This window comes from Rhinolophus sinicus, linkage group LG02 (assembly GCF_036562045.2).
Source record: "Rhinolophus sinicus isolate RSC01 linkage group LG02, ASM3656204v1, whole genome shotgun sequence".
NCBI lineage: Eukaryota > Metazoa > Chordata > Mammalia > Chiroptera > Rhinolophidae > Rhinolophus > Rhinolophus sinicus.
This window is the reverse complement of record NC_133752.1, coordinates 73,666,272-73,688,644: the sequence shown is the minus strand read 5'-3', so window position 1 is coordinate 73,688,644 and position 22,373 is coordinate 73,666,272. Positions and strand designations below refer to the sequence as shown.

At 44.7% G+C, this 22,373-nt stretch overlaps 1 protein-coding gene across 14 annotated transcripts in view; it reads left to right on the top strand.

Annotated features, from left to right (window-relative positions):
- The window catches only part of APBB2 (amyloid beta precursor protein binding family B member 2), a 331,632-nt gene that overhangs the window by 242,447 nt on the left and 66,812 nt on the right, over window positions 1-22,373 (top strand). The gene's annotated exons all lie outside the window — the stretch shown is intronic.

The window sequence follows — 22,373 nt, the reverse complement described above, 5'->3', positions numbered from 1 at the left end:
ATTGAGACAGGACATTTTTTTTACAAAACTGCGTTTCTGACCATTCTTGGCTATTTTTTCCTCTTATTTTTCTATGTATTTAGAATAATTTTATTTTGGAATAATCTTCAGATTTACAGAAAAGTTGCGAGGATAGTACGGAGTTCTCTTACCCTTCACCCAGCTTGCCCTAAGGTCCTGACTTACATAGCCGTACATAGCACATTTGTCAAAACTAAGAAATTAACATTGGTGCAAAACTTAACTAAATCCTTTATTCTGATCTTACCAGTTTTTCTTCTAATGTCCTTTTTCTGTTCCAGGATGTAATTCAGGATACCACATTGTTTTTCATCCCTATGCATTTTAAAATTTGAAACCTTATTCATTATTACAATCTTAAATAGTTTTCTCTAATCATTTTTTCTTTGTCTATTTTGTGTCACTTTTCCATTTTTAAAAATTTCTTGTATGTTCAAACCTTTTGTAGATAATTGCCTCTGATGCTTCATTTGTCAAGAAGGCAACTTCTTGCCATATCTGGATGGTCAGCTAGCTTGCATCTCTCAATTCCCATTAATTTACCGTCTGCCCCCGTGCTTATCCTATTTTAATGCCTTAAAATCCAAATTTAGTTCTGTAACACTTTCCTTTTTTCGTGTCCTGTGGCACATTGCTGGCCAAATACTTGCTTAGAATAATCAACACTAAAATAAAATTTTACACTTATTATAAAAATCTTAATGCTTTGGAAAATATGTATTAATACTAGTTTCTTAGAGTTCTTGCCCATCCTTTGTTTCACTCTGCTTGCACTTCTGTAAAGGAGATGTTCTGCCACCTTGTGGACGGTATTGAAAATTACTTCTGTGAAGAAATGGGCAACAGCTACACTTCGTTTGGAGGAATGTGAGTTGCTTATAGCTGAAAGCAATGGTAGAGGGGATCTAATGGGCCTCCTTTACAGGTGAAGAAAAGCAAGTCCTAGATCGTTTGAGTAAATAATTCCTAGAGTCACACAATTAGCAGAGGAGATGGCACTCAAAAGTGGGTCTTCTGAGCCTCTGACCAACCCATCCTATCTTCCCTCGGTGAATAACAAATCATTTTCAGGATATTTATGAGGAGAGGGTTTTAGAACTGCATTTGGAACACTGGTCTTTGAAATCCATAATGAAGAAACTGGGTAAGGAAGATTATATTATCCCAAGCATTAAATTTTCTGGGTTTCTGTTATCTGTTAAATGTCATCTCAGAAGTCACTTCTGGTTCTGAGAGATTTTAAGATGCAAAATGGGATGTAGTAATTCTCATCTACGGCATCTGGAGATGAAATAGTTCAGCCAGATCTACTGTCAGATCTGGAGAAGGAAAGAAAGAGTGATTTCCTCTGGAGTACTCTCCAGGGCTAGAGATGGGTTGTTGGCTCCCTTTTCTGAACACACACTGTCTGTGCCCTGCACACAGGCACTTACATGCATTTCTCCTGCAAACACCAGGATTCATCTTATTTCCCCCGTAATACAGATTAAAAACAGATGCTTTGAATAGGTTAGATGATCACACAGCTAGTAACTGGTGGAACCGGGACTAGAACTCAGAAGCATTTGACTCCAAGGCCAGGAAAGTGTCCTGCCCGCCCACTCCCCGTCACTGCTGCCCTAAGCTGGGCGGTCACTTTGGCTGCCTCGGTATTTGGGTGAAGGTAGCAGAGACTTTGGAGGCAGCATGGCGAGAGAATGGGAGCCTCATTGCTCCAAGACAGACTCCCTCTTTCTTCTCACCGTCACCTCACGTGGCCCAGTCCTTTGCAAGTGCTTCAAACTTTCCTGCACATGGTGGAAAATTCAGTTGTGCTGGGGCAGGACAAGGAACTGCATTTCTATTAAGCTCTCAGGTAATGTTGCTGCTGCTGATCTACAAGCATCACCTTGAGTAGCAACACTTAAAAGTTTGAAACCTGATAAATGAGGCATGATTTTCGTGTATCTTCTGCCGGGAAGTACTGTGTTTCCCCGAAAATAGGACCTAGCCGGACAATCAGCTCTAATGCGTCTTTTGGAGCAAAAATCAATATAAGACCCGGTCTTATTTTACTATAAGGATGGGACTTATATAATATAATATGATACGATATAATATAATATAATACCGGGTCTTATATTAATTTTTGCTCCAAAAGACGTATTAGAGCTGATTGTCCGGCTAGGTCCTATTTTCAGGGAAACACGGTAGACATAGTCTTTCTACACAAACCTTCCAGTTCTTTTATGGTCATTTGCAACCAGTCCTCACTGCTCACAGATTTTTTTTTTTATTCAGACATTGAATTTTGTAAAAGCTTTGTTTGTCTCCTTACTCTTTTGTTATAACCTGCCCCAGATGGAGAGAAAGGGTAAGGAGATGATACAAATCAGTGGATTAGTAGGTTTCGTAGAGGAACTTTCTGAAATGAATGGTGAATGAGCATGAGATTCTAATATTCATCTGTGAGCTTTATCTGTGCTCTCCCTTGGTTCCTATTAGCATAGATTTTCATGAAGTAATTATATTAGCAACTACTGACTAGATTAGCACTAATAGATAAACCGGAAGGGAAAGGGAGTATCTTTTCTCATTCGGATTTATTTCTGGTCTGTGTAGCAAATTCATTATCATTACTTAGCATTTATATGGGATTTTATGTCTGCATGTAGTTCTTATAATTGACTTTTATTCATGTGGCACAGATTTTTTTTTCTTTCAGAAATCCTAATCTGTGTGGGAAGTTTGGATTCAATTTCTCTTGTAGATTCATTAATCGTGTCAAAAATGTTTATTGAAATGCCTAATACTAAAGAAGAGGCTGTGTGATGTAATGGGCCCTGGACCCAGACCGTGTGGGTTCAAAGCCAGGCTCTGCAACTTACTAGCTGTGTAAGTTACTCAGTCATGGGCAAGTTACTTAGCCTCTGTACCTCAGTTTCCTCGTCTGTAGAGTGAGGATAATGATAGTATCTCCCTCACAAGGCTACTGTAAACATAAGGTGAATTGATAAGGTATATGTCAAGTGCCTAGAACTGCCCTGGCACATAGTACGCATTCTTCATGCATTAGCCATCACTATTATTCCTGTTACAAAAGGGAATAGATATGCCCCTGCTTCAAGGGACAGATGGCAAACGGGCAAATTCAGTGCACTGTGCTAAATGCTGAGCTTTTGTGTCATGAGTGGAGGCTGTGCCTAGGGCATCTACCGTGGCTGGGAGTAAAGGGTGGCTCATGTGGTTTCCCCAAAGGAGAGGAAGCCTAAGCTAATGAGTGTACTTGTATTGCAACAGGATTTAGTGATTCTCCCCCTTTCTGTAAATGCAAGTGCAGAAGATTTAAAAATAATTTTATACGTAATTTTGTATTCATTTTCAGCAAATGCTTTTAGGGACAGATCTATTAAGATAAGTCCCATCCTTATTTGTCCAATACTGCAGATAACAATGTTTCTGTTATCTAATCCGATGTACTATGTAACAAGCCACACCAAAACCGGGTAGCTTAATGTAACCATTTATTTTGCTCATGATTTTGTGGAATTTTGGAAGAGTTCAGGAGTGCAGTTCCTTTCTGATCCACATGGGGGCAGCTGGGGCTGGAGGCTCCATTTCCAAGATGGCTTCCTCACTCATGTGCCCCTTAGCCTCCCTATCTCCATGTGGCATGTCACGCTCCAGGGACTCTCCGAATGGCTTGAGCTTCTCACAGTGGTGGGCGCTAGGTAGGCAGGGGTACTTCTCATGTGGTGTCTGGCTTCCAAGGAACAGGAATTTGAAGCCACTGGGTGAGACAAGGCTATTCCTAGAAATGGCACCACATGACTTTGGCTATACAGTGGTACCTCGGTTTTCGAACGTAATCCATTCTGGAAGACCATTCAAGTTCTGAAACGTTCGAAAACCGAGGCACGTTTTCCCCATAGAAAGTAATGCCAAATGGATGAATCCATTCCAGACCTTTAAAATCAACCCCTAAAACTGCAAATATAGCATGAATTTTACTATCTAATAACAACACTATAGATCCATAAAATTTACGGCATTCGTAAACGGAAATGTTTGGCAACGGAGACATTCGAAAACCGAGGTACCACTGTATTCTGTTGTTTAGAGAGCTCACAGCCCAGACCAAAGGCGAAGACATGGACTCCATTTCTTGAGGGAGAGTGGCAAGGTCACATTGCGGAGAGCACGTAGAATGGCAGGCTTCATTGTGGCTATCTATGGGACATACAATCTGCAACAAATGTCATCCCCACGTTTTAGTCACTCAACGAAAATGCCCTTAGTGAAGAGATCATTATTAACACAGTTGCATCAAGAAACCAAGGCACAGAGCCAGTGACTAACATACCACGTCCTGGGAGAACGCAATCCGTCCTCTTGTGTATGGCTTTCAGGTTGCCATTCACAGAGACAAGAAGGACCATCTCATTCAAGCCTTAGGAGAAGTGGGAGGAGCACGGACAGGCCATGTGATCTGCCCAGGAATGCATCGCGGCTCTTAGAAGAGCAGGCTCAGGGCCGGGCTTCCTGCCCCTGGTCCAGCATTGTTTTTCACTGAGCAGAGCTGACCCTCACTGCCTCCTGATCCCTGGGCCATTGGCCTCGGATGCTTATTTGTCTCCTGGCTCAGAGGACAGCTTTATGTTTGTAAAACTGTTTTCCTCCCTTTATTTGCCAACACAGCCCAACATAATGCTGTGCTCCTGGCAGAATCACAGCTTCCTTTCCCTTATGAACTTCTGGTCACTACACTTGCCTGAATGAGCAGTCAAGGAATTGGCAGCCATGTGAGCCCCAGGGTTTTGAAGGGTGCTATTGAAATGAGATGCATTGTTATCACACTGTTGGCAGCTGTACTCTGTGGTGGCAGATGCCTGGGAAGGCTAATTAAGTCAAGGCAGGTTCCCCCTTCCCCTGAAGGAAGGCAGCAGGAAACAGGTGAGGTGATGGGCAGCAGCCAGCAGCAGTGGCTGAGGTGGGCATCCTAAGAATGCAGAAGCAGCAGATGTGTGAACCTGGCCCTATGGGATCTGGTAGAGAATTCTGGGCCATGAATAGTCACAGAGCAGAGGGGCCTCAGGTAGCAGCAGCAGCGGTGCATTCGTCTAGCAGGGCTGGGTCCTCCAGGAAGGGCCAGCTGGCCAGGACCTGAGCATCCTGAAGCTGGCATTCCAAGGCTGCCTGGAAAATTGCCAACAGACATTAGGCCTTGTTCTCTTGGGGCTGTTGACTGAGAACTTCCTACCAGCACCAGTATTGAGGTCGCAATGCACACGTCCTATTTATTTGCAGTTAATACAATTTATATAGAAATGATGGTTCCTCCTAGAGCGCTATTTGAATAACTCTGATGCTGAGCCATTTTAGATAAGCCTCACTGCTGGGACTCCTATTTAAAATCTCCTCAGTGTGAAGCCGCAGAGATCAGAGCCTGAGTGCTTCCTCTGCTCCTGCCTCTGCTGCTTATGAGGAAATCATTTTCATAGGCGGGCTCCCGTAGTTTCAGTTTCTAAATTGAGACCGAGAGTGACAATTCTCAACAGTTGTCATGGATTCATCCAGCCATTCATTTGGCATGTATTTCTTCAACAGCTATTACATGGAAGGTGATATGAGATCAAGCAGACTGGTGAGGGGAGCTAAAGAGAATAACACAGCAGAGAAAAATGGTAACCTCTTTTAAGAACAATAGTTACAATGTGACTGGAATTAAAGGAAAAGATAACTTGCGACTGACATGGAATTGCAGTTGCTTCATGTTGAAGGCAATGTGTGAGATCAGTTCACTAGGCAATAATAACACGTTAATAATTTTAATTGACTACCTACGTGTCTGTCAATGGATGAATGGATAAAGATGTTCAGTAATACAAGTCTTCCTTTCCTAGTGCCCATGGTTGAAGCCCTATCTGGTCCCAGCCCCCAGGGTCCTGGTTAAAGAGATTTGGGCTTTTAGACACCAGGGGTTTATACCAGCTAAAATAAAACCCCAACTTACCCCAAAGGTCTATGCAAATATTAATAGACCTCAAAGTTGCCCCATTTTGCAGGAAACTGTTGCCTGCTTGCTTCGTATCTTGGTCTGCTCCTTCTCCCCTAGGTTGGCAGTGATTTTTACAGAGTTACAAGGATAGCCAAGAAGAGGGATTGCAGCAGCCCCTGGCCTGCTGCCTTTAACAGCATTAGAATACTCTTAATGTCAAAGAATAAGACTGCTGATAAATAATGTAGCACCTATAAAACATTTTCCAAAAATCGTTTGTTTTTTTTTTAACTTATTAAACAGTTAACATGGGGAAGGGGGTGTTGACACAGGAAGCTGAGAAGTTGCCCTGTGGTCCACAGCATATTTTGGCATTGCGTTGTATACGGCACATCTTCCCATTCCTCTGAAGTTCCTTGCGGACCTCTCCCTGTGAAAGATGTAAAGTCTGCAGACACACATGTGTGGCAGTGCTGGATAGCTGTGTAGCGGGGTGCTGAAGCTAGTTCCCTTTCTCACCAGAGTAAGCTGTGTAAAATTAAGATAATGTGGTCTGGCTAGCACTGGGCATACCTCATTGTTAATAAGTGAAGGTATTCTGAAGACGTAAAAATAATTATTATCTTGTGTCCTCTTTTATGTGCTCAAGTGTGAACTGCCATCCTCTCCTTCAAGATATACAAGTTCTGCCAAAGCAATTTGAAAAACGGGATGGTCAAGACTCTAATGCAGGGGTGTCCAAACTTTTTTCAACATTTTTAACCAAGGGCCATATGCGGTAAAATACACAAGCAGCCGGGCCACTCACTCGAGGTGAAGTATGTATTGCCTCACCTGGTTTATTTAAGTAAACTAAATATATTTTTGGAATTTGCTGTGGGCCAATTAACAATGGATTGCGGGCCGCAGTTGGCCCGTGGGCTGCAGTTTGGACACCCCTGCTCTAATGCATTGTCATGGAATAAGTTTCAAAGATCGTGATTTACAGACAGAATCATAACCCGGACACAGAATAAACCTAGTGACTCTGGCATAGTCGTCTTTGTTGACACAGGAAGGTCACTGGGAACAGTGACCTCAGTATACTGTTTGGAAAGCTTTGCCCCAGGGATGAAGAACCCACAGCCCCCGTGGTTCCATGTTTTAATCTCTCTTTTCCTAGAGAAGTTCACTATCACCACTCTGCATATTGTCCTCGTAATTCTGAAGCCCCATCGCTTACTTAATACCCTATGTAGAAGGACACATGTTGATTGGGGTTTGCCCCACACTCATTCAAATACTTCCAGATATCCTTTTCATTCTTCTCTGCGAACATTAATATAATGTTATAATTTATTATAATGCAATGCGATAAAATATATGTTATACATAATATAACTTTGATATAATTTTATAATTCATAGGACTCGTGTTGCTTTGATTAGTTTTGGTGATTTTTCTCTGGATAGTCTGCATCTTCTCATCAGAAGAAAAAATTAACATATTAAGTGCTGATGATGTACTTGGCACTTACCAAGGCATTGTGAGATATGAAATATATAGATACAAGGGGTTTCTGACTTCAGGTGGCTCCTGGGGGAGGTCACGGGGCAGTCGTAGGGATACTGTGTTGAGAATCAGATCTCGTGCTCATCCATACCTGTCGCTCATAGACCAGGAGACCTTGGGCAAGTCACTTCTTCTTGAAGGACATCATCAGTCAAGCAAAGAGAACAAGAAAAGCTTTGAGTTCAGCTCTGAAAACAACGATCAGAGGCTAATTGGGGAGCTGGGATTAATTCAGAGAATAGCAAAGCATTAAGAGATGAGCTGCTGAGTATCTAGGAGTATCTAGGAAAAGGAGATGGGTTTTTGGGATGAGACTTCTCCTTGAACTTGGGCCAGCTATCTCTGCCCCAAATCACTAGACCACCCCAGGTTCATTCACGGGGGCAGAGTCCCAGCTGTCCCACGGGTGGTGGTAATGAACTCCAGGCAACAGCAAGAGCTATTCTGGCCTGGTTCTTGTCTGGGAGTCCTGGCCTGTGCAGGGAGCCAGCGAACGTCTGCAGTGTGGCCAATACCCTGGGCCGTGGTGCCGAGGTTGCCAGCTGTGTATGCTGGATAATACGAAGCTTGCCTGTCTTCCTCTGGCTCTTCCCAACACAGTCTTCTCACCCAGGGCTTCTCCTTTCTGTGCCCTGTCTCTTTCAAGGCTAGCCTCTGCACCCCACTTACTTCCGTTGGCCCCATTACCCTCTCAGGGCTTTGGGACAGGATCCAATGTGCAGAGTCACTTCTCCTCTGGGGAAGTGAACTCAGAACTGGAAACAGTGAACTCAGTATACTGTTTGTAAAGCTTTGTCCCAACACTCTTTGGGTCCCTCCTATCCCTGGTTATTTTGTGTGATCACCAGCGTTGATCAGTCATTCTTGTTCTTAGAGTAGTTTCCAGTTTATGGGGATACTGGGCTTCCTAAGGCTCCTTCTATCCATCTTTCCTTGAAACATGAGTCCACTTGAGACACAGGTATATTACCTACTTGGAACAGAAAACAACCATGTAAGTTGAAATGGGCCAAAGCTATTCAAATAGAAACACATCTTCTAGCATTTTCAGAAGCACAGCTCAGCTAATACAGGATAAGAGCTGCCAGCCTCCAGATGAAAGACAAAGTGGAAAGTCACTACCTCAGGAACTTGACATATCTCTAATGCAGCCTTGCCGATGGCAGCGCCTGCTTTGTTCCTGCTTGTGAGGAGCCACAAGAGGTCTCTTCCGTCTGTCTGTCTTCAGACAAAAGCTGAGATACGTCTGCTTCCCAGATACCTTGTCATCCCTGGGATTAGGTTTTAGCCTTTATGCTAGTCTGTGGCATGAAAAATGTCCTCCTTTTGAATATCTCAGCTCTGTGTACATATATTCCTACCCTAAGAATTCAATGTATCGAATTTAAAGCAAATTCTTGAAAACGACTACTTAAACGTTTTTCTTTCTTCTTGAATTGCTCTTTACGTCTTGGAAGAGCACATATTCATGTTCACTTCAGCGTCCTGTTCACAGGAAGCGCCAGGTGGTCAGGGACCACTTTGGTAAGTGGTAAAGGTTTCCGTTTAATGATGGCCTTCCACTCACTCGGAGGCCCGTTGTGCCCACTCCACGTCACACAAGGCAGACCTCATTCTTGTTAGCAGCAGCTCTGGGGAATGCTCTCGGGTGGGGGTTTACTCGTCTGTGAAATGAGGTGGTCAGGTCCCAGGTCCCCAGAGCCTTGTGTTCTGCGTCTCTGTGCTGTGGTTAATGCTTCTCCCATGTGAGTGCGGTGTCGATATCTAGGACTCGTCAGCTTCCAGAACTGCAACATCGCAGATGCTTTCTTTAGGGTTCTTAACAGCAGTGCTTTTAATTGAGGTCATCGTACTTCACGAGCTCACTGAGTTCATCTCAGACACTTGGTAAAAAGTTGCAGATTTTTCGTTTCTTGGTGAGTAGCGCAGTGCAGCCTCTCTAATAAGCCAACAATAAACAGTACAGTCGGTTCTGATGGTGATGGTGGTTAGAGCTAACGTCTACCAGGCACTAGGTACCACTCAAAGCCTGACTGTACATGTATGAACTCTTTTAACCCTTATACCAGTCAGGTTCTCTGCTCAGGGGCTGAGTATACTACAGACCAAATCCTGCCTCCGTGTAATTTACTTCCAGTATGAAACAGTGAAACACAGAAATGGAATATAAGTACCTTCGGTGAAAATACTTGCTATGGAGGAAAATTAATCGTGGGACAGAGTTAGATGGTGCTGGGAGGGTGCAGTTTTTAATAGTCAGGGAAAGCCTCCTGAGAAGGTGACATAGAGTGAGAGGTGAGGGAGGGGACCAGGTAGATAAGGAGGAAAGTCCAAGGTGAGGACGTGCCTGGAGGAGGAGGGGTCAGCCTGGAGTCCAATGTGGCTGGAGCTGAGTGAGTGACCAATGGGGCAGGAGTTGGGATAAAATGTTTGAGAGGTACCATATTTTGCCGTGTATAATGCGCTCCTGTGTATAATACCCACATTTTTGGCCCAAACTTTCAGGGAAAAAATCTTTTGTTTTAATTTTTTTATTCAAATTTTTCTTTGTTTACATTTAGGTACTTGGTGTATGTGTGTGTTTTTTTTGTGTGTGTGTTTTTTTTGTATTATAAAGGAATTTTAACATTTATTTTTTAACACATTATGGTACAAGAAATTGTATGTAACAATTACAAAACACAAGAATAGATACAAGATATAAGACATTCTATGTACTGGTAACAAATTTATGATATTTACTGCATCATAGAAGGCCAAGAACTCTTCATTGTTGCAAGTTGGTCGTAAGTTCAACAAAACCGATTATCGTGTTCCAGGATATTATTTTGCATACAGATATCGGATATCATTACAGATTTCTAGAGTTACACTTTTAACCCATAAGCATAAATAAAAGAAAAACATTTATATAGATATGGAATTAGTACTACCCATGTCTAATGAGCATCATTTTTTTTCCCCTCACAAATTTGGGCAAATGGGAAAATACGGTATTTTACAGGTGGAGATGTCCTGAGCTGTCCTTTAGCCCAAACCCTTCTCCCTCCTAATTCTCCCCTTCTATTTGTGAGATGAGGAAAATGAGGCCTAGATAAATCAGGTGGCATCCTGAAAGTCACCAGTTAGTAGCAACACTAGGATAAGAACCCAAGGTTTCATGGTTCCTAGTCACACCTACACCCTGCTACACCAAGATCTAGAAAGCTTAAGAATAATTAAGTCCACCTCCACTACCCCTTTCCTGGGGTGAAGGGCAGATACAATCAATTCTCATTACTAACAATAGTTCTATAAAGGTCTATAAAGGCATTGCCAACCCTGACTTAGCAAATGCTGCAGCATTACTCCTGGAGGAAATACAGGGTTAGGCTCCTATGAGACTCAGGTCACAACATTTTCATCAACGGATCAATACATAGTCTTGTTGTATGTGAGTTTCTGTTTAAAGACACCTTATTTAATGTGTATTGTTGATCCATTAGCATTGAACACACAGCCAATAGCCTGTATCTCATGCCTGAACAAAGCTTATCTAACACGTTTTCTCCGTACAGCATGTCACAGCCTTCTTGCACTCAGGAACAGTAGACACCCCTGCAGCACTACACTTGGGGGCCATTTTAAACAGCAAAGTCACCAACAAAACCCACAAAAATGCAAAAAAAAGAGGCACTAAATAGACCACAAAAAGGACACTTACATGTAGTGTGAAAGCGGATCCAAGACGGCAGCGCGTTGCCTTGTTCCCCTTCAGCTGGGAACGTGTGCATCACGCACTCAAAATTTTTGCCTGTCTTTACATGTCCGTGTGTGACCACAAAAGTGCCACTCATGTTAATTTTAGGGTTACAAATAAATTGTAGTGAATAGGTGAATTTGCAAATACAGGATCCACAAATAATGAGGATTGACGGTATTTGCCCTTGAGCTGTCCAGAGGATGGACTTTATTCAAGACCCAGGTGGCACCATTCTTAGTAGAGTCATCTGTTGGGCACATTTTAGAGTAGAGGATCAAATTAGTTCTGAATCACCTCATACACTGCCTGCAGCGCATACTATGGCTAACTTGTTAAGAATGATACTCTTGATTATTTGAGTACTGCTATTCCCATATTACAAATAGACTTGTTACTAGTTGAGATTAGGCTATGTAACTCCCCAACTCTCTCCAGTGTCACAGCTCTGACTGTTCCCTGCTGCCTCAGTTCTCCAGCCCTGAGCCCAGAGGGTACAGCTTGTCTCCTGACGTCAGACCCTCTCTGCTGCTTTCCTTGGACCAGCATCTCCCTAGGAGCTCCCATGGTCATCTTGCTTTCCACAGCAAAAAATAAATAAATAAATAAAAATTGCTCCTGTATGTTCAGAGCTTGGCTATTCGTTATGGTTTTACTCTATGCTTGCTCTGCACATCATATTTCTCAACTTGACAGCAGCAGACACAGAATCTGTAATGTAAATCAGCCATGTGGACCGTAGAACTTGCCTTCAGGCTTTTCCAAGATTCCTGCAGGGGAAAACTACAATACTATTCACACTTTCTGGGAGTAAGAATGGTTTCCCAGTAGTGAAGACATCTGCTGCTCCTCTGCAGGAATAGAAGTGGGATCCTGCCAGCCTTGCTTCTTGGCCTGGACTTGCACAGGCTCTTAAGCTCTGAGAGTGTGGGCTGTGAATCTGATGTGTACTGCCACAAACTCAGCTTTTCTTGGCATGTGAGCATCTCCAGCAGCAGAAGTTCCCTTTTGTGTAACATGTTCATTGTCCCACCAGGAGAAATTTCTGTACCGTCAGTTCATGATTCTTATAGATGCTTCATGGCAACTCTGAGCTGTCCTGGGCTTTGGGCCGCGGTGGGTTGGGACTGTCCTGGAGAGGTTATGATTGAGTTTTTGACTAGGGGGATTTGATAGGTGCCTTAGTTGGACATATCAGGTGTCATGTTTAAAAAGTCCCTCTTTCATCCCCTCCCTTCATAAGACAGCCACCATTTCACATTATATAAGAAATAGTCTTTTGTGGAAGCTGTTGAATTTTGAACAGGTCAACAAAATATTGAGGTCTATACTTGCACCTTATTGCTCAGATGTGTGCAGGAATTGTCCAAATCATACTCTCCGAAGGCTCAGCGGCGTGCTCTGTGTCCAGAGCATCCCATCTAAGGAGCGGGTCTTGGTAACACGAACATCTTGGCCTGAAGCTCAGAGTCAGGGTTGGGTCAGAGGGACCTCATGATGATGAATCGTCTTGATCCCCCTGGCACCTGGAGACAAAATTAGCACAAAGCTCTGCTTGTAGGCTCAACTCTAGGACAGGATTATGGGTCCAGCTGGGCGCCCAGAGTGTCAACCAGGAACCAGCTAGAAGCCCAGATAGAAGGACTGCAAATATAGCAAGAGCTCAGCTTGCTCCTAGGTCCAGGGGCCAGGACCCTGAAACGTGGGCTCCAGGCTGCAGGCCTGTGCCAGAGCCCTGCCCCCTGGTGAAGATGGAGCTTCTGGTCAGCAGTAAGGATTGCATTGGGCACTGGGCAGGAATTAGCCCTCTGGAAGGACTGGCCCTTGCTTGGGTCTTACAGCAGAGGCACTTGAAGGCACGTGACCTGACCCTAGCACCTTCCCCCGAGTACTGGCTAAATGGATATTTTTATATGACTTTGATGTCACTAGGTGTGGCTTAGATCAGGATTCATTGATAATTTAGAGCTAATCTTAATAGCTCACACACTGAATGCTTACCATGCACCATTCTAAGCACATTAGATGTACGATACACTTGTTGCTGCCAGTGTTTCTTAGGACAGAAGTACTACCGTTGTCTCCATTTCACAGGGTAGAAAGCTGAGGCACAGGGCAGGTCATTGCCCTGCATCACTCAGAAATTAAGTGGGAATCTGGGACGCAAACCTGGGTGCTCTGACATTAGACTCCAGGCCACATGCATTTTACTATAGTAACAGTGGCTATGCCAGGCTCTCTGCCAGGGCTCAGCACACAACCCTTGAATCCTCACCAGTGCCTACAAGGGCAAGGTTATCCGTCCAAGGATGCAGAAACTGGGGACAATTAGCTTGCTAAGGACACAGCCAAGGAGTGGTGGTCCAGGACTCCCAACCAGATTTGGTTCACTCTTGCCGTCCTATCTTGGTCTGTCTCCAGTTCAAGGATGTTCATTTGACACTAAAGTTATTTAGCACAAAGTGGTTGCTGGGCTTTCTCTTGGATAGTGGGCCTTCAAACAGCCACAGAACAGGCCTGGTCTCAAAGAGCTCCCTTTGGATTGAGCGTTCCTGTTTATTGAACAACTAATGTGGAACAAAGAACCGTAGGATCAAGACCAGGTTTACGATCCAGCTGGTCCACAGTTGTGTCACTTTGCTGAACTTCACCGAGCTGGTTTCCTCTTCTGTAACGTCAAGATATTAGGTTGGTGCTAAAGTAATTGCGGTTTAAAAGCTTAAAAATAATTGCAAAAACCGCAATTACTTTTGCACCAACCTAATCATAATCTACCTCGAGGATGAAACCTCAGCTGAAACTCTTGCTTCTTCTTTACTGTGTGACCTTGAGCAATTGCGCCAACCTCTCTGCATCTCCATTACTTGTATGTAAAATAACAAATGGAGCTCATGCTTTGTAGGAGGGCGTGAATATGTATCACATGTTGTATTTAGAAAGTGATCTGTAAATATCAGTGCCCTCCCTCGTGCTTTCCCCACCAAGTCCAGACTCCTAATTTTATATATAAAATAGTCAGCATAGAGGAAGCACTTGATATATGGTCCCTGCTGTAAGACGATGATGATGGTCACACGTGAAGATGCCTACGGTGATACGTTTATGTTCAAATATGCACATATGCATCGTGTGCTCTGGGGTATTTGAAGCATTGGGCTAAGTCTCTTGGTTGAACCTGCTTCCACTCAACTTGCCCATCGATAAACATAGGCCTCATGATGCCAGCCTGGCGCTTGGCAGGAAGCGACCAATGCAACGAACTGTTTGCATGCTAAATCGCAACCCCGAGGCCTGTCTCTGTCACCCGCGCCATGAATCTCTGAGGATCCTGGCCATTCTGCTGTTGAAGTGGGGTCCTATGCTTGCGTGTTTGCTTCTCAGCCTGCCGTGGGCTGGTGATTAAAAAGGGGGAGTGGATTTCCTCCAGAGAACTAATCCTCTTGTTAGCCAACCCGAGCGAGCATCCAGTCAGACGGACATTTCTGTCTGCAAATTAATAAATGGACATTCTGGTTTTTATTTTTTAAATGTATGTAAATGGCTTATACTGTGGTGATGATTTGCCCTGCTCAGCAGATTAATGAGTCACTGTGGACCAGGCATTGTAAATGATTCGTCATTGCCATGGAGCGCTGGCCTTTCTTTAACAGCAGAATGCCTTTTGTGCAAGAAGAAAAGCAGGAGTCCGGCTGCCGAGGCCCCACTGGCTGCCCCTCGGCCCCTCCCGCAGGTCATCCCTGAGCCTAAGAATACTAGGCCATCCCAGAACACGGTGTGAACAGCAGGATGACAGGCAATGGGCAGACAGTGGACCAGAGCACAGGCATCAGTTGATTGCTGTTGTATTTCCTCTGTCTCCATGGAGCAACCTTACGTTCAGTGATCAGCTACCAGGTGTTGGGGATTACGGAGGGAGGGAAAAAGGGAGAAGTAAAGGTGATGGCGCCTCCTGGTGGACAGCGTGCACAAGGGCATCCCGTGCTCTTCAGAGCTGGTTGTTGGAGGCTCCCTATACCTGAGGGCCAGCTGAAGCACAAAATCTAGACCTGGGGGGGGCTTTGAAGTACTCATTCCTCATTCCAGGGGTATTTCCTTCTGCTCAGTGTGCTCCTGGCTTTGAATTCTCTGGGCCTCTTTAGAATGGGACCATCGTCCCTGTGGTAGCAGCCTGGTCTAGCTGGTGAGCACTTAAGATTGTGGGGGGAGGAGTCATGCACATGTCCACTGTGTGTCTGGGGAGGGTATGTAGGTCCTCTCTGATGTCCCCAGCTGCAGAGTGAGGTGTGCCTGCTTCTCTCTGCCCCCAGGAAAGCCAGCATTATTGCATTCCTAGGAGGCAGCATGGCATGGGGACAGGAACTTGTCAGTACATAAACTTGGGTTTGAATGCCAGTTCCACCATGTGTTAGCTGGTTACCTTAAGTTTATACACCACTGTATTCGTCTACTCAGTCTGCCATAACAAATTACCACAGACTGGATGGTTTAAACAGCAGATATTTATATTCTCACAGTTCTGGAGGCTGGAAGTCCAAGATCAAGGTGTTGGCAGGGTTGGTATCCCCTCCGGCCTCTTTCCTTGGGTGGTAGATGGCCACCTTGCTGTGTCCTCACTTGGCTTTTCTTGGTGCACAAACTCCTGGTGTCTGTTCCTCTTCTTATAAGGAGTCCAGCCCTACTGGAGTAGGCCCACCCTTATGACCTTAGCTAATCTTACTTACCTCTTTAAAGGCCCTGTCTCCAAATATAGCCACATTGTGGGTTAGGGTTTGAACACATGAATTCTGAGGGGACACAGTTTAGGCCATAACAACCACTCTGTGCCTCAGTTTCCTCATCTGTAAAATACAGAGCATATAACATCTACTTCATATGTTGCCATATGGGTTACCTTGATTAAATAAGATATGTAAAAGAAAATATTTGGCGCATTCTGTCTCTCTCTCTCTCTCTCTCTCTCTCTCTCGCTCCTTGCCCCAGCAGTAGTGGGGTAGTGGGGCGAGCAGGCAGGCAAGGAGATAGCTGTCCTAGACAATACTTTGGTCATAATCAATCCTTGGTGCTTGGCACATTGTGAGTACTACATGGATATTAGATAGTTCCTCTTTGTAGAAGAACCTGCCAGCATAGAATGGTAACATTCTCCTTCTCCAGTAGGGTTGTCTTGGTCTGAAAGAAATAGAAAAGGGGGAAAGTTCCGTAAGTGGCACTGGTGGGCTGAGGGCCCCAAAGGGCCCGGCATCTTGTTTTTCGCCCGAATGCTCATGTGTTGCAGATATTCGGGGTGGGGGGTGGATGCGCTGAACCGCTCATTTGGGTCAATATACACATGCGCTCTGGGTCCTCCCTGGCTTTGAGGTCATTGCCACTCTGAATAATTAGTCAGGCTGATTCGTTGCTTCAGCCAAATGGAGAACTGGGTCAAGCGCCACTCCAGAGTCCCCAGGCACCTCTCCAGCAGAGCCCGCTGAGATGCTGGGTTTGGAAAGCAGTAGCCAATAAAGCCCTCCTTTATTTCAGTCTGTGTCTGTAATGACAAGGATCTACACTCCTACATGTCATGACCACAAACACCCATTTACTAAGACTTCCCTATTACAGAGGCAACGTCCAAGGAAGACGTTTTGAACCTTGAAAGACATGTGCATTTTTAGAACAGACTTTGTAAGTCATTTGGTGTCATAGCCCTTTGCTTACTGGCTGCTTTATTTCTCGGCAAAACCTGGACAATCGGAAGACCTGCCTCTGGGCAGAAATCAGGTCTGTGTTATCTCTAATGCAAGCAGTGACCGGGAAATGAAAGGAACAAGGGCTGTTCTTCACTCAGGGAAACATCCCAGAACACAGGCTTTCACATGTAATGCATGTACCCGAAATGGCTATGTGATTCTGGCCACCAGTATGAAATAAAAAAAGGACACTCTCACTGATCATATGTGGGCTACATGAGTAGTGAAAAGGTCCTTCTTTATCGTCACATGTAGCAAGAAGACATGTTTTGGGTTTGGTTTGGTTTGTCCACCTGACCCCAAGAGCACAGATCTGAGAGGTGTCTGAAGAGCAGCTTGTGTAACTGGCAGCAGCCGGGATCACCGCGCTCTCAGCATCTACCGAGGCAGGCTTCCCTCCCAGTCACATCCTGCAGAAGTCCATGCAGCCTCCTCAGAGCTCAGCCCCTTCCCTGGGGCATATGCTTCTCTTGGGTAGACTTCCACTACTTGGGTAGTTCTCCACTCTGAGACTTTGCCTGTTGCGTTTTCTCTGCTGAGAATCTCCCCAGGGAAGGGTGCGCCCGTCTCCTTTATTTCCCCCCAATGAAGTCGGCCGCCTCTGTAACAGGCTTCTGCTGGAACGTCAGGGGTGATACCGAGGGGGCTTTCATTGCATCAGAAACAATTCCTGGTCATTAAAACTGGGCATTGGCTTCCCTCATCTTTATAAGTCATTCCGGCACGCCTGTCCCCAGAGGTTGGGTGGCTGTTTCTCACTCCCCCCACCCCCACTTTCCTTTCATACCCATTTCTTCTGTTTCCCCTAAATTCCTGATCATTTAACCATTTTCCTCATTCGCATCTCAAAAAAGCGCTCTGATGCTAGTAAGTAAGCGCTCCCCCATCCATGTGCCTGAGAGGAGGTCGTGCTGAGTGAGAACTCGGGTGCTCGTTTGTTCTCTCAGAGCCCCTGGAGAGGTCATGAAAGCCCTGGACCCTCTTCTCATAATAGGCACACACACACACAATTTAGTTTCTTTTTCAGGAGGTTTAGAACTTCCGGAAGCCCATTCAGGGATCTCCCGGGTCCCCTACAGGTCCTGTATCTCTCCCTGCCCCCAGCCACCCACGGTGTATCCTTAGTGACTCTTGCTCACTAGTTGGAAAAACAAGACAGGATTGACTGGCTGGCTGTTGGCAGCACTCCCCAATCCTGGCACATTTGGCAGGGATCAGATGCCTGGAGAAAATAGTGGCCAGCTTTTTTCAACCATCCACTTTGGGCCAGGCCCTATAACACTACTTGGCATAAGCCATCCCACGAATCGTGCCAGTACCCTGGGAGGTCCATACCATTATCCTCACTGCAACAGATGAGGAAACAGATTAACTCGTCTCAGATCACACCCCCAGTAAGTGGCCAACCTGGGATTTGACCTCAGGTCAGTGACTGGAAAACCTAAGCTCTAAGTCACTATTCTTGCTTCCCCTCCTTTACATACCGTTGTACCTCCCTCATTTTGGTCCATATTGATGGAGCTGTGTGACCTTGGGTGTGGCAGCCAAGATGAATATGCCCTTCCAGTTTTTTAAATACTACTCAGAGCAGAGCGTTTGTTGGGTTCATTGAGGTGTCTCCAGTGCCTGGCATATAGTAGGCATCAGTAAGTATTAGTTAAATGAATGAATCCATCCATCCTACAAGGCTCAGCTTGATACCACATCCTTCAGGAATCTGTCCCTAACTCCCTCTCTCTGAGTTAAAAAACTCCTTCCATGAGCTCCCAGCATGTGTGTGTGTCTCAGTGTCGCCTTAGTTCCTGTTACTGAGCTGTAGATTTCCGTTTCATGCCTACTCCGTCACAAGCTTCTCGAGAGTGGGGGCTGTACCTGACACATCTCTCAGTGTCTCCAGGAACAAACAGGCACTCAATAAATGTTTATTGACTTGAATACACAGTTGTTATTGTGTTGCAGGGTAATTAGGCTTCAATGGTAAGTAATTCCTATAAATGAGTGTTAATTAGGATTACATTTGTAATGCTAGACCGAACTATAGCTTTTCTCTGTGAACTTTTTAAGTTTTTTAATATCTGTAATTTAGTGTTGCTATCGCTTCTAGGATCATTTCCCTTTTTGTCACAGCCCTCATTAGTTACAGAGCACTGGCCATTTTCTGGGCATTGAATATGCTGCTTTGTGGCTACTCGCTCGTTTAAGCACCATCTTCTCTGGTGCAGGCTGGCTCACCTGCACAGAGGTGAGGGTCATACCCTATGCTCCCATAGCCCCAGCTCCCTTGGCTCTCCCCTCCCCCAACCCCACCCTACCTTATGGTCCAGGGACAAGGCCCCCCAGTTTTCTGCCAGCATGCACCTAGCTTGCTTGCCCTCCTTAAAGTGCTGGAGAAGGAAAAGCCAAAGGCCAGTGGAAAAGCAGAGAATGAAATGAAAGCGTCTCCTGGAGCCAGAGAGAAGAGAAGAAAGTGAACATTTACTGAGGGCCTACCATGTGCCAGACACTTTACCTTCCTCGTTTCCTTTGGATCTCCTGGAAGCTCTGTGAGCCTAGAATTATTATCATCCTTCAACTGAGCAAACTTAGATAGATGGAGGCTGGGCGCCTAGTGATGGGTATATAGGAATTTGAACCCAGGACTGTGGGCCGTAGAAACCAAGGCTCTGTACTGTGTTCTCTCTACACATGTTGTAGGAAGAGGCTCTCTCCAGGCAGACATCTCTATTAAAATAGGACTCCAACAAATAGAAGTTGCAAACAGGGGCTCTGTTTCCAGACAGATATGACAACTTGATTCCAGTATTGAGAAGAAGGAAGCCTCAGGCCAAGAGCAGTGTCCCTTCTAATCCAGCCATGACCCTGGTCCCACTCTACGCTCATAACAACAGGAACAGCAGAAAACCCATTTAGCCCAGTTGATCTTCATGACACGGGATAGGCTGTTGTGAGGCTGATGTTTGAAGTATCTACTTTTTATGATGAGGAAGCTGAGGCACAAAGAGGTTAACAAATGTGTCCTAGGTCACAAATATTAAGTGGCAGTCCTGGGATCTGAACCCAGATTTTACTTTCAGCACCAGTCTTAGGAACAGCATGACTTTGGGTGAGGAAAGGGGCCGTCTGTCCACAGCTGTGCTTCTCAAAGTGTGGTCTCCAGACAGACAATCTCAGCATCACTTGGGAGCTGATTAGAATGCAGATTCTCGGCCCCGACCCCGATCTACTGAATCAGAAACTGTGGGGGTGGGGCCCAGTTTTCTATGTTTCAATAAAACCCCCTGGGTGGTGTGTTCACACATACCGCGATCTACTGTACCTCCCCTCCGATGCTAGCTTTGTCTGAAATTTGTTAAACTAGAGAAGTCTCTGCAATCCATACATAGAAAAGAGTTAAAATGCATCAATAATAATAAACACTTATTGAGTTCTTACTGTATACCAGGCACTATGCTCAGCACTTTACCAGCATCATTTCGTCCTCACAACAATACTATAAAGTGTAGGTACTATTATTATTCCACTTTACAGATGAAGAAACTGAGACTTAGAGACCTGAAGTGACATGCCCAAAGTCACCAGCTGGTGAATAGCAGAGTTATAACTTGAATCCAGATCCATCTGATGACCCAGTCAATACCCTGGACCATTATTCATTTTTGCCTTTTTGGGTAAGAGCTACTGAAGAATGAGTGCCAATCAAAGTGCAAGTGTTGGTCTTTATTCAAAAGTTGAAAACTTATTTTTAAAGGCAGGTTGATTAAATATTGAGCTTTTCCCATACTCTGAACCTAGTGTTTATTCCCAGAGCTGATTAGTAACCATTAGTTCCCATGTTTAAGAAAAAGTGATGGTGGTTATAAACCTTCCTGGCCATACGGGGGCAGCACGAAACAGCGCTGGTTGCTCTTTGCTGCTCACGCTTTTGGGACAAAGCAGAGCTCGCTCCCGGTGGAGGTTTGGAGCTCGGTTATTCCCCACACAACTGTTTCCTTTCACTTTGGTCGCATGGACCGGTGGTGAAGCTTTTCAGATCAGAAACTAAATTACAATAGCAGGAATGTATAAGGAACATTAGTTAAATTCATTGTAATTATATATTTGGGCTCTGGTCTTTTTATCAGCATGACAAACAGTATACTTAATGTACTATGGTAGGGTTAGTTAGCCACTTGCATTAGTTAGCCAAGAAAAATACCCTTGATTTTTAGTGTGCTGGTTTAGTTTGAAATCCACGTATTCTTGGACCTAAGGGACAAAAAGCAGCCTGTATTCTTTTTCACCTTCCTTATTGTTAATAAATTCTTTTGAGTAGTCATAGGCTGTAGGATTCTGTAGTAGGCAATTAGAGAAAGTGAAGGAGAAAAATGTGCTCCTGGCTTCTGGTTTTAAGGGCATACGGCCATCCCACATTATACTTGTGTCTTAGGGTTCACCCTCCCACCCAGGATCGCCAAGATGCTCTACTCATAAACAGCTGCTGTGGATTTTGAGTCCCTTTCCACTTGGGCATATTTCAATATCCCATCCAAGCCTATTTCCATGGAGACTGAATTCACTGGGATGTTGACTAGAGTGATCTAATAATTTACTGTCCCAACTGGGACACTTGAGAATAAAAGGAGCTGCCCTTGATAATTTTGTCAGAACAACAAACATAAACCAGAGCTATCCTGGTGACCATCGAAATGTCTGGTCATGCTAATTACAAATCTTCTGCTCCTTTCATTTTCCCCTTCGATGACCCCAGTGAAGATTTCTGTGGCGCTGTGTTGGTTTGCTCTTTCATTCCAGTGTTCATTGAGTGTTTGCTATGCACTAGGTTCTCTACCTGTATTTCATTGTTTTCTCCTTGTGAGAACCCTCTGAGGTAACTATTGTTGTTCCTATTTATACAAATGGAAAAAAAATGAAGCTTTGTAAATTACCAGGCCAAGGTCACCGTCCCAGTACCTCTGAGAGCTCAGATCTGAATGCGGGCTCTCGACTCTAGAGCCATATGCACTCGAAACTGTCCTGACATTACTGACCATGTTCTTGAGCTTTTTTTGTGGGTCGAGCCCCGTCTGACACTGTCCCCCCAGTAAAACCTCAGGCATAAAGCAAAGTGGTTAGGAGTGGGAGCCCCAAAGTCAGACTGCCTGGGTGTGAATCCTAGGTCCACCACTTAATAGCCTTGTGCTTTACTCACTTTCCTAATCTATAAAATGGGTACAGTTAACTTACTATCGACCTCAAAGGGCTGAGGTGAGGATGAAATGAGTTAATACCTTTGACATTCGAAGAATGCTTTGTTTGCTGGGTCAGGTGATAAAACCATGCTGGGCCTGTTTTCTGCTATTAAAGTAGGTTGGGATAA